Source organism: Panthera pardus, unplaced genomic scaffold (genome assembly GCF_024362965.1).
Source record: "Panthera pardus isolate Hobbes unplaced genomic scaffold, ASM2436296v1 HiC_scaffold_25, whole genome shotgun sequence".
NCBI classification, from domain to species: domain Eukaryota; kingdom Metazoa; phylum Chordata; class Mammalia; order Carnivora; family Felidae; genus Panthera; species Panthera pardus.
Window position 1 is genome coordinate 10,919,471 of NW_026526821.1, and position 17,028 is coordinate 10,936,498.

General features: G+C 47.1%; 1 pseudogene; it reads right to left on the bottom strand.

Moving 5' to 3' along the window:
- Positions 1–1,451: 1,451 nt before the first annotated feature.
- LOC109272268 (60S ribosomal protein L21-like) lies at positions 1,452–1,986 on the bottom strand (annotated as a pseudogene).
- Between the last annotated feature and the right edge of the window lie 15,042 nt (positions 1,987–17,028).

Below are 17,028 nucleotides of genomic sequence, written 5' to 3' on the forward strand. Positions count from 1 at the left end.
AGGAGCAGCAGAACTGCAGCGGTGAGACTGTGGAAACCGCTGTGCACCGACTGCGCAGGGGCTGGGAGGGCTTGAGTGTCTCTCTGCAGGTACACCTCCGTCACCTGCTGCCCCCCAGAAGCATTTGTTGCAAGTGACCTAATACTGCCAGGTGCCTTCCACCAGCACCACCACCTGCCAAGGCAACTCAGCACCTGGTCCTGTCCTTCCTCTTAAATCTCTCTCAAATTCCCCACTTTTCAACCCCGTCCTGGTCTCTGTCGCCATCCACCTGTGTTGATTGCTGTTGCTTATGAAAAAGTCTTTATATCTAGTGGCGGAAGCTCTCCAATTTTGTCATCTTCCTCGAGATTGCTGGGTTGGTTGTTCCTGGACATTTACATTTTCATATAAAGAATCAGCTTCTCAATTTACACACACACACACACACACACACACACACACACACACACACACTTGTTAAGATTGTGAGGGATTGTATTGTACCTGTACATTAATTGGAGGATAATTAGCTTCTTTATGCATTAAACCTTCCAATTCACAAATATATCTTTCCATTTATTTATGTCTTTTAATATTTTCCTAATATTTTATAATTTTCTGCATAGATTCTTACACAGATTTCATTAGATTAATTCCTAGGTATTTGATTTGTGATACTGTTACAGTGTTGTCTTAAAACTTCATAACTGTTGGGGCGCCTGGGTGGCTCAGTCGGTTAAGCGTCCGACTTCAGCTCGGGTCGTGATCTCGTGGTACGTGGGTTCGAGCCCCCACTCAGGCTCTGCGCTGACAGCTCAGAGCCTGGAGTCTGCTTTGGATTCTGTGTCTCCCTCTCTCTCTGCCCCTCCTCCACTCACACTGTTTCTCTCTCTCTCAAAAATAAATAAACATTAAAAAATACTTTATAATTGTTTCTTGATGTTATATAGAAAAGCAATTGATTTTTGTATGTTGACTTTGTATCCAGAGACTTTAATTAATTTGATTTAATGAATTTAATAAAATTCATTTATTTATCAATAATTTACCTTTAGACTCCTCTGGATGCTCCAGTTACTCAAATAAGTCATCTGTTGATGATTTTATTTCTTCCTTCCAATTCTTACACATTTAATTTCTTTTGCCTTACTGTAGTTGCTGGGACCTTAGTACAATGTTGGATACCAGCCATGATAGCAAACATGCTTTCAACATTTCATCAAGTTGTTTTTTTTTTTTTAGATACAGCCTATCAGATTAAAGAGGTTCCCTTCTGTTCCTAGTTTGGTAAGAATTTTTAATGACTGGATGCTGGAATTTACCAAAAGCCTTTTCTGCTTATATTGAAATAATAAAATGATACTTCTGCCTTTATTCTGTTAATATGAGAAATTGCCTTGATTGATTTTATTTTATTTTATTTTATTTTATTTTATTTTATTTTATTTTATTTTTACAGTCTTGATGTCTTTTATTTTTTTTACATTTATCACGCCATGAATTCATAGGGAATGGGTTCCAACAGCTCAGGCTCCTTTCCATTGGTTCTCACAAAGTGTGCTTCTCTGGGTGGGGCAGGCTGGCGCTTCGGTTGAACCCAAGTACCTTTCTCCTTGGCTTCCTTCTTTTTCTGATCATTTTCCTTCACACACTTCAGGAAGCTGTCTCGGCTCTTTGAGTGTTTAATGTGCTCGATATATACATTAATTCTCTTAGCAAGAATCTTGCCCTTAACTTGTTATTTACAATGCCAACAGCATGCTGGGTAACATTGTAGACTCTTCCAGCTTTGCTGTGGTAACATTTGTGGGGCATTCCTTTTTGAACAGTGCCCATTCCCTTGATGTCCACAATATCACCTTTCTTGTAGATTCGCATGTATGTTGCCAAAGGAACAACTCCATGTTTTCTAAAAGGCCCAGAGAACATATAGCGAGTACCTCTCCTCTTTCCCTTTGTGTTGGTCATTTTGGCGAATTACTGGAAGATGGCGGTTCCGGCCGAAAGGCCTTGATTGATTTTTAAATGTTGAACCTTGTATTTCTCGAATAACTCTGATTGGTCATGACATGTTACTTTTTAATGTATCATGAAAGCTGATACGCTAATACGTTTAAAATGTTTGCATCTATGCTGAAAAAGGAGATTGGCCTATGATTTTTCTTTCTTGTAATGTCATCAGGTTTTATCAAAGTTATCATATCCTGGTAAAGTGAATAAGGAAGGACTCATTCCATCGAAGAATTTTTGATATTTGTATTATTCCTTCCTTAGATGTTTCAAACATTTTGCCAGTGAAGCCACCTGGACCTGAAATTCTCTTTGTGAAGTGGTTTCAAATTATAAATTCAATTTCCTTATTAGATAAAAGACTCTATCCGACCAGCTAGGCTAAGCCGGGGCCAGACGGCCAGCTGCCTGAACTACCGACATTGGAGAAGTGTTCCTTTGGGTTTGGTTGGCGCGTTTGCTAGTTGATTCTTGTTTCAAATATAAACACTCTTGTTGGAATCAAGCATCCTCATTAGCACCCTGATGCCTCTGCCCCCAAGAATGAGCAGAGGCAAGTGTGAGCATCAGAATAGGGAGGTAAGAGAGTGAGAACTTTCACCTGGGTGCCTGAGACTCAAGAGAGTGGAGAGAATTTTGTAGGAGGAGTCAGATGCATTTTTCACAAGCATCCACAGCCATTTTCTCTGGGCCCTGAACCTTTATAAAGGATGACCTGATATTCACCAACCTCTAGCTTTCGAAAGCTTCCTGAGTTCCTGAAATGAACGCCACTGATCGGATGAGGAGAAAGTCGCTGAAGAAGAGTAAGGTCTGCACGTGCCACAAGCCGTGAGGTGACAAGGAAGGCTGACGGTCTTGCCGGCCACCCTGGCCTGAGATGACTGACTTTGATTACCCTCAAGCCACCGAGACAGAATCACCCACCCAGCGCCCAGCCTGAGTTTACTTTCACATCGTGTGGCTTTCGCAGATGAGCGATTGGAAGCAGTATTTATCGGGGAGATCTTTTTACACACAGCCACCAAACCTAGGCAGCATTTTTCTTCTTTAATTTCCGTCTTGTGCTTCCTGCGGAAACAAGTAAGAATGAGTAAAGGAACCACTGCAGGAAGGCAGGGAACATGCATGTGTCAGAGCCAAGAGACACCTGTTCTTAGGAATGGAAGCTCAGCAGAGGGGCCGAAGGAGGGAGGTGGTCCCCAGAGGGTCCAAGAAGTCAGCAGTCAGCAAGTGTGCTTTGTTTGGGACGAGCAGTGCGGTTGGTTTTTGTTGTTTTTTTTTTTAAACATGTTTACACGACACAACAGTTCAGAGATTTGACAAAAACCCCGCTGTCTGGCTTCTCTTGAAAACTCAGCTCTGGTGGGCAAGAGGGCGACAACCAGGAAGTGAAATAACCAAGGTGCACACTCTCCAGTTTGCCTCGCGGCACGCTTCATTCATTTCTGGTCCTTACCGAGCGGTCCGCTGGTCTCAGTTTGCACTGGCTGGTTCTGGTCTTCACACGGCAAGTCCCATGTCCTAGGAACCTGCCCAGTCCAAGCCAAGAGCATCTTAGACACCTGCTTGGCCCCAATAAACAGAGTAGATAATATTCACATAGCGCAGGTTACATTTAGGTTCTGGGTCTTTTAACCAGATTAACTCAATCCTCACAGCACCTGTGTGAGGCAGGTACCGTATCCGTCCCCATTTTATAGGTAAGAAACTGAGACACAGGCAGCGGGAGTCATACACGGCCCGGGGGACTCCACTATGAGTTGGGACTTCAGTATCGGTCCCTGGAAGGGGTCTCTAACCCAGGTGAGCCCAGACCCCTTATCTTGGGCTGTTGAGAGAGAAGGAGGCGGACGACCCGCTTCTTATCCACTCGCCACTATGGCTTTCTCCGTGGCAGGTGCTGTTCTTTGCGAACCCAACGGCTGGTTCCTCCCCTCAATTTGTTGTAGGGCCCAGCATTCCAAGTTCAGGGAAGGTGATGCTTTCCCCCAGCCCCAGAGGATAAACCTAGATGGTCCCCAGCATGGTTACTCTCCTTTTCTTGGTTTAGGGCAAGGTATGCAGCCCAGTTCTGAGCAATGAGATGCACAAGAGATAATGGGGAGGCTTTTGTTCCTTGGCAGGTTTTTACTCCCTGATGAAAGTAGTGACAAGAAGGAGGCCTCCTGCTACTTGCTAGTTTAATGAGATTGTGTGATGGTAAGATGCTTGGAGCTATGGCAGCCATTTTGTGACTGAGAGACAAGCCTGAGGATGCAAAGTCAACAGATTCAGGACAGTAGAGCAGGAGAGTAGAAAGAGCCTCAGTCCTTGATGACATAATTAAGCCACCAAGCCACCTGTGGAGTAACCCTCCCCCAGGTTCCTTTATTATGTACTACTTAGGACGCTGTTAATTCATTATGCTGTTACTTGCAATGGAACATATCCTAACTGATACACTATGGAACCCTCAAGAACTCCTTTGTTCGCATAAAGTCTAGAGCAACTTACTCCCTATTTTTCTTTTCTCTGGGATCCACCCTGATCTTGTGGGGACTTCCAAAGGTCCGGGGAGACCTCCTAAGCACAAGGTACCCCCAGACCCAGTCTCACCATGCCAGCCACATTGGAGAAAAAACTGAAAAGGAAATCAGTTGGTTGATAAGCCAAAAGCGCACCATGGGGGAGAGAGCCAACCTAAGAGAAGGGACGTGCCCCCCCCCAAACCCTTCATTCAGTAAGTAATGTGTTGAGGGCCTCCAAGGACCAAGGACCACCCATTTCTAGCCCCTCCCTGCCTCCCCCAAACACCTCTCCTTCATCCCAGTGTCTTCAAGCCCTGGCTCTGGCACTCACTGGCCGTGTGGCTTTAACAAAGTCCTTTGCCTTCCTGTGCCTCAGTTTCCCCATCCTTAAAGTGGAGATGAGAATAACTGCAACCTCATAGTGTCTTTGTGATGACCGTAATAAGATAATGATTGCAACGTTTGCCACAAGGCGCCTGGCACACAGAAGTGCCTGTAAATGCTTGTGGTTGCCATTGCCGCAGGGCAGGAAGTGGAGTAAGGAAAGACTCAGGCAACAGTGTTCCCGTTTGTAGGTAAAGAGCTGAAACTTTGAGAAGAGAAAACTCATTTTATCAAGTCACCCAAATAATAAGTAAATTAAAAAATTTGGGGGCGCCTGGGTGGCGCAGTCGGTTAAGCATCCGACTTCAGCCAGGTCACGATCTCGCGGTCCGTGAGTTCGAGCCCCGCGTCAGGCTCTGGGCTGATGGCTCGGAGCCTGGAGCCTGTTTCCGATTCTGTGTCTCCCTCTCTCTCTGCCCCTCCCCTGTTCATGCTCTGTCTCTCTCTGTCCCAAAAATAAATAAAAAACGTTGAAAAAAAAAATTAAAAAAAAAAATTTGATTTTATAATCTTTTAATGTTTATTTTGAGAGAGAGAGAGAGAGAAATAGAGTACAAGCCGGGGAGGGGCAGGGAGAGAGGGAGACCCAGAATCCGAAGCAGGCTCCAGGCTCTGAGCTGTCAGCACAGAGCCCGACACGGGGCTCGAACTCACAAACTGTGAGATCATGACCTGAGCCAAAGTCGGATGTTCAAACGACTGAGCCACCCGGGTGCCCCAATAATTTGATTTTCAACTCAGATTTGTCCAAATTCAAACCTGTTCCAGAGAAGAATATGATTTTGAAGTAGGTGGTGAAGATGAAGAAAAAACAATTTTCATTCATATTTCGGACCCTAATGATAAAGACAAGCAGAGAGAATCCTGTACAGCTGGCCGCATGTGTTTACTGAGGCTTTTGATTCAAGACGATCACCCTTGGTGTGAGAATTCAGCCAATTCTGGCGTATCGAGAAAGTCAGCCCCTAATGGCAAAGGAATGAAATATCCAACCAGCTACGGCCAGATGGTCTCCAGAGCCACAAAACCACAGGACTTGATTACGGGACAAGGAGAGGGTCGTGGGCCCCAGGCTGGAGGAGAACAACATCCAAATAATTCTCCAATGACTTCAAATTAACTGTGAGCTAAACCAGGCAGTTAGTTGTATAAGCATAGATCTTTTTGTGGTCTTAATTAAATTTCCTCGAGTATAAATACTGCTCTGAGATTTTGCGGAAGGAAAACATAATGCTCAGGAAATGCATCTGGACCTAAACTGTCTGTGTTGTGTAATTAGGGTTCAGGCGAGCTGTCACCGATCCCTGCGGCAGGTGTAAGGGCTCTTTGGTTGGGTGATAATTATTTATCATTATTATTAGCAACATCCTCATAAGACCTGAGCTCCTACTTACCTGTCGATTCCCACCCATCCCATACACGACAGCAAACAACAGCCTTTGGGCCAAATGTGGCCGCTGCTTGTTTTCGTAAATAAAGTTGGGGAACGCAGCCACCTCGTTCATTTACATACTTCTTAGGGCTGCTTTTGGGCGACCACAGCAGAGGGGGAGACCTTATGTGGCCGCGAAGCCTGAAATGTTTGCTGTCCGGTGCGTCACAGAAGATGTGTGCCGACCTTTGCACGGACAGCGTGCACGGACAGGGAGACCTGCCGAAGGCGTTGCTGGCCGTGCCCAGGAGGTGACATCACCCAGGAGGCGATAGGGAGCCGCTGCAAGATTTGGAGGTGCAGGTGAAGTGGCCTCTGTAGCAGATGCCGTCAGCCAGCGCTCCCACCCCATCCCCTCATGGTCCTTTCTGCCTGGATAAGGCTGCTCAGTGTAAACACCTCTGAGTCTCCCTGGGCATTGCAAGCCTGTCCTGCCCGGAAGCAGGACCAGCCGAAATGCTGGGGGGTGGGGGTGGGGGGGGGGGAGGGGACAGTCCCCTCCCCAGCAGGCTGCAGCCCTCAGCCAGTGGCAGCCAGGGAGGTGATGGGTCCATACCCCGGCTCCCCATCCCACACTGTTCCCAGTGCTCCCAGCAGGAGGGAGCTCTGGATGCTCTCGCAGTATTGGTAACTTGCTGGAGACGACAGACCCTCTCCACCGCCGGGCCCCGGACCCAGTCACCGTCCTCTCTCACTCAAACAACCAACAACTCCTCCCGGAGCTTCCTAACTCTGCCCTTGGCTTCAATACAGCAGCCAGACTGGTCTGGTTCCTCCCTGCTAACTTCCTCCCATAGCCCCCACCTCACTCAGAAAAAAACCCAACACCTCCCTCAGACCTCTGGGGACCTAGGTGATCTGCCCCCTCGTCACCACTCTGACTCTATATCACCTGTCACTCGCTCCAATCCTCGCCGGTTCCCAAACATGCCAGGTTCACCCCAGAACCTTTGCATGTGTTTCCTCTGCCGGGAACACTCTTCCTCCAGATGTACATCACTTGCCCCCCAGCGCCCTTAGTTCTGCTCAAACATCACCTTTTCAGCAAGACTGTCCCCGGCCACCCTGTTTTAACTGCATGTCCCCTCCTGGCACACAACCCTCCTTCCCTGCCTCGGTTTGTCTCCACAGCACTGACCATCCTCTGACCTAATGATGTCTTTTACCTGCTTCCTTAGCTCAGTGTTCATCTCCCCCCACTACAATATGAGCTCCTTGGGGGCAAGAAATTTAGTTTGTTTCGTTCACTGCAATAGCCACAGAGCCCGGCACAGTCACTGCGTAGAAGGATCCTCAATAAACATTTCAGGGAAGGAAAGAAGGAAGGAAGGGAAGGGGGGAGGGAGGAACTGTTCCTATTCCTTAATGAGCTGTATCCACCCCGCTGCCCCCCACCCCTTCCCAGGCGCAGACCCTCTCACCACACCCCCAGCCAGGCAGGAAGTAGAAAAAAATCAGGAGCAAGCAGTGCCTGCCCTAGGTCCCAGCTCTCACCAGTGTTTCCAGGTGTTTCAAGGTAGAAAGACGTCTAGAGTCAGCTAGACTTGGGTTCAAATTCCGGCTTCTCCACTGACCTGCTGAGTGACCTCAGGCAAGTTGCCAAACCTCTCTGTGGCTGACAAGGTGGGCAGGCCAACTTTTCAGGGCCTTTGGGGCCATGTGAGGAGAATGCAGGTGCCGTGTGCTATGTCCTTGTTTGAAAGACTATCAAGAAGGAGCGTACCTGCCGATTCTGCCCCTTTTCTCCAAAATCTCCTTCGGGAAGTGCTGGGGCTAAGAACGGAAGTCTATGGCCTCGTATTTGCTCTGGGATTCGAGTAAGTGCACCCCCACCTGCCTCCACCTGTTTATTATGTTTTGACTCAAGCAAAGGATCATTTTCGTCGGGAAAGTTCACCAAAAGGATTAACAGGCAGTTGTACAAACTCAAGGGAGAGGGACCCACTTGGTTCAAATGACAGCAAACCACATTTGAGCTTGAGCAAATGCCATTCTCTGCTCCAGCTCAATATTTCCAATGAAGATTTTGAGAAACAAAATCAGATTTTCAGTGGCAGGGATGCACTTTAACACATGCCACAGCTGCGTGGATTCAACTTAGTACATCGAAGTTGCTAGTTCCTGGCCAGTTTGAAGGGGGAAATCTGGAACTCACAGTTTGTATGAACCCAAGAAGGGAAGTAGGCCTTTTAGTACTAGGCAGGGTGGGGAGGGTTCTAGCCAGGGACTTAAAGCCCTGAATTCTGAGGGACTCACTGAATTGGGAGAAATAATGACCCAGTTCTCAGGAATGTATACTTTTTGAGCTAGAAGAGATTTTAGACATCACCTAGAGCACCTGGGGCTCTGTGAACATGGGCCAGAGGCTGTTTTTAAGAGTTCAAGAGCCAGCACGAAGTGATACTGTATTCACTTGGTAAGAAAGGTATTTCATGCTGATTTGAAGGGGCACGTGCACCCTAATATTTATAGCAGCACTACCAACAATAGCCGAGTTATGGAAAGAACCCAAATGTCCACCGACAGATTAATGGATAAAGAAGATGTGGTTATCGCTCCTCGGCCTTTTGGCTAAGATCAAGTGAAGAAGATGTGGTTTACTGCTGTTTAACGTAGTGTTGGAAGTCCTAGCATCAGCAATCAGACAACAAAATGAAATAAAAGGCATCAAAATTGGCAAAGAAGTCAAACTTTCACTTTTTGCAGGCGACACGATACTCTACACGGAAAACCCAAAAGAATCCACCAAAAGTCTGCTAGAACTGATACGTGAATTCAGCAAAGTCTCAGGGTACAAAATCAATGTACAGAAATCGGTTGCATTTTTATACACCAATAAGGAAGCAACAGAAAGAGAATTAAAGAAACTGATCCCATTTACAATTGCACCAAGAACCATAAAATACCTAGGAATAAACCTAACCAAAGATGTAAAAGATCTGTATGCTGAAAACTGTAGAAAGCTTATGAAGGAAATTGAAGAAGACACAAAGAAATGAAAAACATTCCGTGCTCATGGGTTGGAAGAATAAATATTGTTAAAATGTCAGTACTACCCAAAGCAATCTACACATTCAATGCAATCCCAATCAAAATTGCACCAGCATTCTTCTCGAAGCTAGAACAAGCAATCCTAAAATTTGTATGGAACCACAAAAGACCCCGAATAGTCAAATATTGAAGAAGAAAACCAAGGCGGGAGGCATCACAATCCCAGAATTTAGTCTCTACTACAAAGGTGTAATCATCAAGACAGTATGGTACTGGCACAAAAACAGACACATAGACTGAGTAGAATAGACATAGACACATGGAATAGAATAGAGAACCCAGAATTGGGCGCACAAATGTATGGCCAACTAATCTTTAACAAAGCAGGAAATAGCATCCAATGGAAAAAAGAGTCTCTTAGCAAATGGTGCTGGGAGAACTGGACAGCAATAGGCAGAAGAATGAAACTAGACCACTTTCTTACACCATACAGCAAAATAAATTCAGAATTAATGAAAGATCTAAATGTGAGACAGGAAACCATCAAAACCCTAGAGAAGAAAGCGGGAAAAAACCTCTCTGACCTCAGCCGCAGCAATTTCTTGTTCAACACACCTATAAAGGCAAGGGAACTAAAAGAAAAAAATAGACTATTGGGACCTCATCAAGATTAAAAGCTTCTGTACTGCAAAGGAAATAAACAACAAAACTAGAAGGCAACCAACAGAATGGGAAAAGATATTTGCAAATGACATATTGGATAAAGAGTTAGTATCCAAAATCGATAAAGAACTTACCAAACTCCATACCCAAAAAAACAAATAATCCAGTGAAGAAATGGGCAGAAGACATGAATAGACACTTTTCCAAAGAAGACATCCATGGCCAACAGACATATGGAAAGATGCTCAACATCACTCATCCTCAGGGAAATACAAAGCCACACTGAGATACCACCTCACGCCAGTCAGAGTGGCTAAAATGAACAAATCAGAAAACTACAGATGCTGGCGAGGATGTGGAGAAATGGGAACCCTCTGGCACTGCTGGTGGGAATGCAAACTGGTGCAGCCACTCTGGAAAACAGTGTGGAGGTTCCTCAAAATATTAAAAATAGAACTACCCTACGGCCCAGCAATAGCACTAGTAGGAATTTACTCAAGGGATACAGGAGTGCTGATGCACAGAGGCACATGCACCCCAATGTTTATAGCAGCACTCTCAACAATCGCCAAATTATGGAAAGAGCCTAAATGTCCATCAACTGATGAATGGATAAGGAAGATGTGGTTTATATATACAGTGGAATACTACCTGGCAATGAGAAAGCATGGAATCCTGCCATTTGCAGCAACGTGGATTGAACTGGGAGGTATTATGCTGAGTGAAATAAGTCAGTCAGAGAAGGACAGATGTCATATGTTTTCACTCATATGTGGATCTTGAGAAACTTAACAGAAGACCCTGGGGGAGGGGAAGAGGGGAAAATAGTTACAAACAGAGAGGGAGGGAGGCAAACCATCAGAGACTCTTAAATACAGAGAACAAACTGAGGGTGGATGGGTGAGTGGGGGAAAGGGGAAAATGGGTGATGGGCGTTGAGGAGGGCACTTGTTGGGAAGAGCGCTGAGTGTTGTATGTTAGCCAATTTGACAATAAATTACATTTTTAAAAAAGGGAATGGAATAAATGGAATACTACTCAGCGATGAAAAAGAATGAAATCTTGCCATTTGCAATGACATGGATGGAACTAGCTTATATTATGCTAAATGGATAAGTCAGCCAGAGAAAGATAAATATCATACGATTTTACTCATATGTGGAATTTAAGAAACACAACAGATGAACATAGGGCGAGGAAAGGAAAAATAAGATAAAAACAGAGAGAGGGAGTGAAACCATAAGAGACTCTTAAATACAGAGAACAAACTGAGGGTTGCCAGAGGGTGTTGGGTGGGGGGATGGGCTAGAGGGGGGATGGGCATCGAGGAGGGTGCTTGCTGGGACGAGCATTGTTGTTGTGTGTAAGTGATGAATCACTGGGTTCTAGTCCTAAAACCAATATTACACTACATGTTACCTAACTTGGATTTAAATAAAAATTTTTTTAAAAAGGTATTTCAGGGGGATCCGGGTTGCTCAAAACTCTTCATTTCAGCTCAGGTCATGATCCCAGGGTCACAGGATCGAGCCCTGTGTCAGACTCCTCACTGAGCATGGAGACTGCTTATGATTCTCTCCCCCTCTCCTCTTGCCCCTCTCCCCCACTGCCCCCTCTCTCTCTCTCTGTGTGTGTCTCTCTAAAATAAAATTTAAATTTAAAAATATTTAAAAGAAAGTTATTTCCTTTCCAATCAACCCTTTTCATTACATCCAAGAGCCTCTGTGATTAAGATATGTTTAATTATTTATAAATTGCATAAGGATGCCACTTTTAAATTATGTTATACAAATTACGACACATGCAAAAAACTAAAATCTCGCATTCTAAGATTTTCTCCCCACGCCCTGCCCTGCCCACACACCTTCTGTGTGACCCGCCTCGCAGAGGAGCTGGGGGCCAGCGGAGGACACACTCACACCTGCAAGCTGTTGTACGGGGGTGAGCACGCAGTCAAGGTGTGACTGTGTTTTCTCATGGGGGAGGGAGGCCCAGGGCAGTTGGGGACATCCTTGAGAAAGGGGTGTGCGTGGAACGGAGCCCGGAGCAGACTGACAAGGAGCCTGGAAGTCCCAAACGGGTGGTCCCTCGGAGCAAGGCGCTGTGGGCTCCCAGCTCTCATTCCCACCACTGCTGGGGAGAAGGAGGGGACCGGAAGTCTGAGATGCCCGCTCGGGGCCATTTGTCCTGGCACCTCATTCGAGCACTGCCTGGACAACTCCCTCCCATCTTCAAGTTAGCCTGAGGGTTTTTCCTTAGTTCCCATCCTGTGTTCAAGGAAGCCTGCAAATCTCAGCCAAGCCGCCCGTTGGGCCTTCCTGGCGAGGAGCCCAGCTTCATCAGGACTTGAGTGCTGCCCTTTGGTGCCTGTATGGAACATGGAGACAAAGCCTGATGGTTGGGATTAGGATTTAGGGCCTTCAGCAGTAGGTCCGTGGAACACTGAAGCCTTAAAGGGGCCCTACTCCTTACAGGAAGAGGCAGACAGAAAAAAACGCTGGAGAAGTATTTGTGGGAAGAATGAATGCAGGAATGAATGAATGAATGAATATTTTCCCAGGTCCTATCTCCACCGTTTCAGAACGAAAATAATCATAAGAACGGGAGCTAGGTTTTATTATTTCTAATTCTGACAGCAAGCACATAGCAGAGATCGTTTCACCAAAGCAGACACTGAGGCTCAGGGAAGAGACGCCTCCCCAGCATCTCCCTCAGTTGGCAAGGGGCAGAGCTGAGCCGCAGCCCCAAGCCGCCTGACTCCAGGCCACCTTCTCATCCTCTCTGCCAGTGGCTTCAACCTGGGGACCGGAAGGGGTTCCAGTGGCCTTGTCAGCCTAATTATCTGGCCCCCGAGTGTCCTCTCCCACAACTCTGCTATCTGTTCACCCAGAACCTGCGGGGGTATCTCCAGGGATGGGGCTCCCACTTACACCTTTGGAGAGCTGGAAAATTCTTAATTTGGGGCTGTAATTGGTCTCCCTGTGACATTGCCTACGGGTTCCAGTCTCAGGAGCTTTAGAAAACAGGTCTATTCCTTTAGACACATGACTAATTGTGTGTGTGGCCAATTTTGATAGGAGATAGATAATATGATGTTATCCTAGCTTGATAGTATATTTACATATAATTAAGATTTATTGAGTGCTTAATATTTGCCAGACACTTAACAGATCACCCCCACTTAATGCTCCTAACACCATTCTTCATCATCAGACGCCCTTCTTCAGATGAGAACTCCAAGGTTTGGAGAGCTTGCGTCTCAGGCCCAGAACCCCACGGATAATACACACCCGCGCAGCATTCGCACCCAGGCCCAAGGTGACCTTGGCACCCTGCTCTCAGCCACCATATATCCTTCCACCCTCACGGGCTTCCAGCCTGGTTCTTTGCCTCTAAAGACATTCCATTCGTGTCATTCAAACAATCACGTTCTCCTTAGAATAAAGTTAGGAAGCACAGAATTCACCCATCGTACCATCACATGGAGGTAAGGATTATTAATATTCTCCATATATAATATATGCACATTCATATGGATGCACATATATACATTCACATGTATACATTTTCATTTATATATATAATCCGTCTGTAGGCAGATGGGTTTGTTTTTCACAAAACCAAGATCACACCAGGCATGTTACTTTATCACCTTATTTTCTACCCAACAATATATCTGGAGCATCTTTCTATAGCATTACATAAAGTGGTGTGGCAATTTTATGACTGCTTAGAATTTGCCACGTGTCTGTGCCACGTGGTTGTCTCCTGTTGGACCTCAACTTTTCTCCAAATATAAACCCTCCGGCACACACCCTGGCAGGTACATCTTTGCACACGTCTCCCGCTACCTCTTAGATTACTGCCCATAAGGAAAATGGTTGGGGTCAAAGGTTATGCCTGCCCCTAAGGCCTCCTAAGAATCCAGGCACTCCTACTAGCCAGCAGTGTGGACGAGGACTCGTTTCCCCACCCCCAACCCACATGGAGTATTCTTATCTTTTCGTTTAAATCCTGGCCTGTCTTTCAGCCAGGGAAATAAAACAATAAAACTACATCTTGTTTTAATGTGCTTATCTTTTATTACCAGTGAGATTGAATTTCTTCCAACGTCAGCCAGGGGCAGCCTGTTTTAGGCTTCTTGAACGTTACCGCAGTGTCTCTAAGGGCACAAAATACCCCGGGGGGGGGAGGGGGGTTCCAGCCAGCATAGGACTGGGAGGTGTTTGGCCAGTGGGCCTCTGCCAGAACGGGCTGACTGGTCCCCCCAGGACACACTGCCCAGCTGCCGGGGTCCTAAAGGACCTCAGAGGTGGGCCGAGACTGGACGAAATTCCCTGCAACCCAGACACCCCAGGGTGGCATTCGGCCCTGCTCTGGTTTCTGTCAACTTGACCTCCGCTAAGGCTGAACCGCGTGGCTATCGAGCCTGGACTCAATACAGAGCTGGCTCGTGGGCCAGGCCCCTCACCTCCTCCCTCCACCGGCCCAGTACGCCCAGTACGGCCAAGAATGTCTCCCGTGCCAAGAATGTCTCCCGTGCTCACGGAGAAGGCTGCTGGTGCGAACCTCTCCCTGGGGCTGGCAGGGGGAGGGGGCTGTGTGTAAACACGGGTATGGCTTTCGTTTCCCTCCCTGATGACGGTCTTGAAGCCAGAAGTTAGATAAGATTCAGCTCAGGCATCTATTCAATACTCACAAGCCTGCTGAACCTGTTCCCACTTTGCAAACTGAGGACCTGCTTCTCATTTATGTGCTCAGTTGGGGGGGGGGGGGGAGACAGACCACCCCCCTCCCGTGATGGGCATTATGTGCAGAGACATCTGGTGTCCACCTGCCCAGCGTCCCTCCCTCTCCCGTGGAAGCAGCACCTCTGTTCCCCCCGCCCAGACCCTCCTCTTCTCCTTCCCACGCCCCACCTCCAGTGTGTGGAAGAGGCTGGGCTCTGGATTCAAGTCCCACGCTGCCAGGTGCCAGCTTAGCTTCTCAGAGCCTCAGTTGGCTCATCAGTAAAATGGGGGAATAATACCTATCTCACAATGCTGTTTTGAAGATTAAATGAGAGCATGTTGGTTAACATCATTTTGGAAACAACAATATGTAGAGGCGATTTTGTTTGTATTGTACAACTACCTGATTGAGTAACTGGCTGCATTTTAGTCTAACCACTTCCCAAATGCAAGGCAGCAGTGGGAAAGCCTTGGAAGAGATTACAGTTATTTAGTCTCCATGCCTCCCTCGGGCCCTTCTGTGGCCTCAGGTATGGGCCGTGACACTCTAGGCACGTGATCACTGATATTTGTTGGCTTGAACTGAGATAAGGTAGGTATGAACCTTCGAGTTCCCTCTAGGCTGCAACAGCTCAGCGGTCTGTAACTTGGCGGCTGGACCTTGTCTTTTATCCAACCATTCGGCAAGCATTGGTGAGCCCCAAATGTGAAGTTCTATGCGGAGGAGATCCCAAGAAGAACAAGGCAAGGCACCGTGGTCGAGGCGCCATGGAAGAGCTCAGGCGTCTCTTCTCATCGGGGCATTAATCTCATCACGAGGGCTCCACCCTCGTGACCTCCGCTGAGCCCAATGACCTCCAAAGGCTTCATCTCCAAATATCATCACCTTAGGAGTCAGAGCTTCAACATACAAATCTGGGGCGTGGGGGGATCGCTAGTCAGTTCATTCTGCACCCCCCGGCTCCCGAAATTAATATCCCTCTCACACGCAAGATACATTCATTCCATCCCCCCACCCCCCAAGAGTTTGAACTCTTCCGGCATCCACTCGAAAACCTGACGCCCAAAGTCTCATCTAAATATGATCTTTCAGGTGTGAGTGAGACCCAGGGTACGTACCACTCATCCTGAGGCGGAGGTCCTCTCCAGCTGCGAGCCTGTGACAGCAGACAAGTTGCGTGCACCTGAAACACAATGTTGGGACAGGTGTAAAATAGACGGTCTCAGCCCAAAAGCAAGGAATGGAAAGAAGGGGCGGCACATCTAAAACGTAGGAAGGTGATTCCGGGAGATTTAAGGCTTGAGAATAATCCTGAATCTGTGGGTCTGAGCTGGGGCCTGGGAATCTACAGTTTTCATCTATGTTCTCTAGGTCCCGGCGCCTCAAAACGTGGTCCTTGGACAGCAGCTTGGTTGTCACGTGAACCTGTTGCAAATGTAGACGCAGGTCCCACTTTCAACCCACCGAGTAAGAATCTATATTTAAGCAAGACCTACACTGTTTCTTGTGCACGTTTCGGTTTGAGAAGCCCTGTTCCCAGTGATTCTTATTTAAGGAATCCAAGTATCACTTGAAGTCCGTCAGTTAAGCGGCCGACTTCGGCTCAGGTCGTGATCTCACGGTTCATGAGTTCGAGCCCCGTGTTGGGCTCTGTGCTGACAGCTCAGAGCCTGGAGCCCGCTTCGGATTCTGTGTCTCCTTCGCTGGGCCCACTCCCCCTCCCCCTCTCGCTCACGCTCTCTCTCTCTCTCTCTCTCTCCCACTGTCTCGAAAATAAAGAAACATCAAATACCACTCGGGGCATAATAAAACAATAGCGAACGACCGACAAGGCCGTGTTTGTAGTGCTCGATGTCTAGTAATTCATTTATGAGTCAAAACAATTCCATGAGGCAGAGACTATTATTATCCCCATTTCATAGATGAGAAAAGTGCGACACAGAAAGACCAAGGTCTCAAAGTTGGCCTGGGCTGAAGCTGGGACACCAGCCCAAGCGTCACTGGCACCTGCTGCTGGTACTCAGCTGGCATGCTCACTTGGGAACAGACAAGCCCTGAATCGTCCTGGCTGCCCTCCAGGGCCCAGACGCCTCAACCAAGGCATTCAGCACCTCTGCAAAAGCAGCAAGAGGGACACGGCTCCAGGATGTCCTACAGCTAAGTAACGCACGCAAATTACATCGATTTTCAGGAAGAAAGTGGCTGTGCAAATTTGGGTATAATTATTACATGTTTTAACTCGGCCAATTTGGAAAAAAAAAATCAGCGCATGCAGGAAGACACCCTGGGGGCTCACGTGAGCCTGACAATTAAGTCAATGCTCTA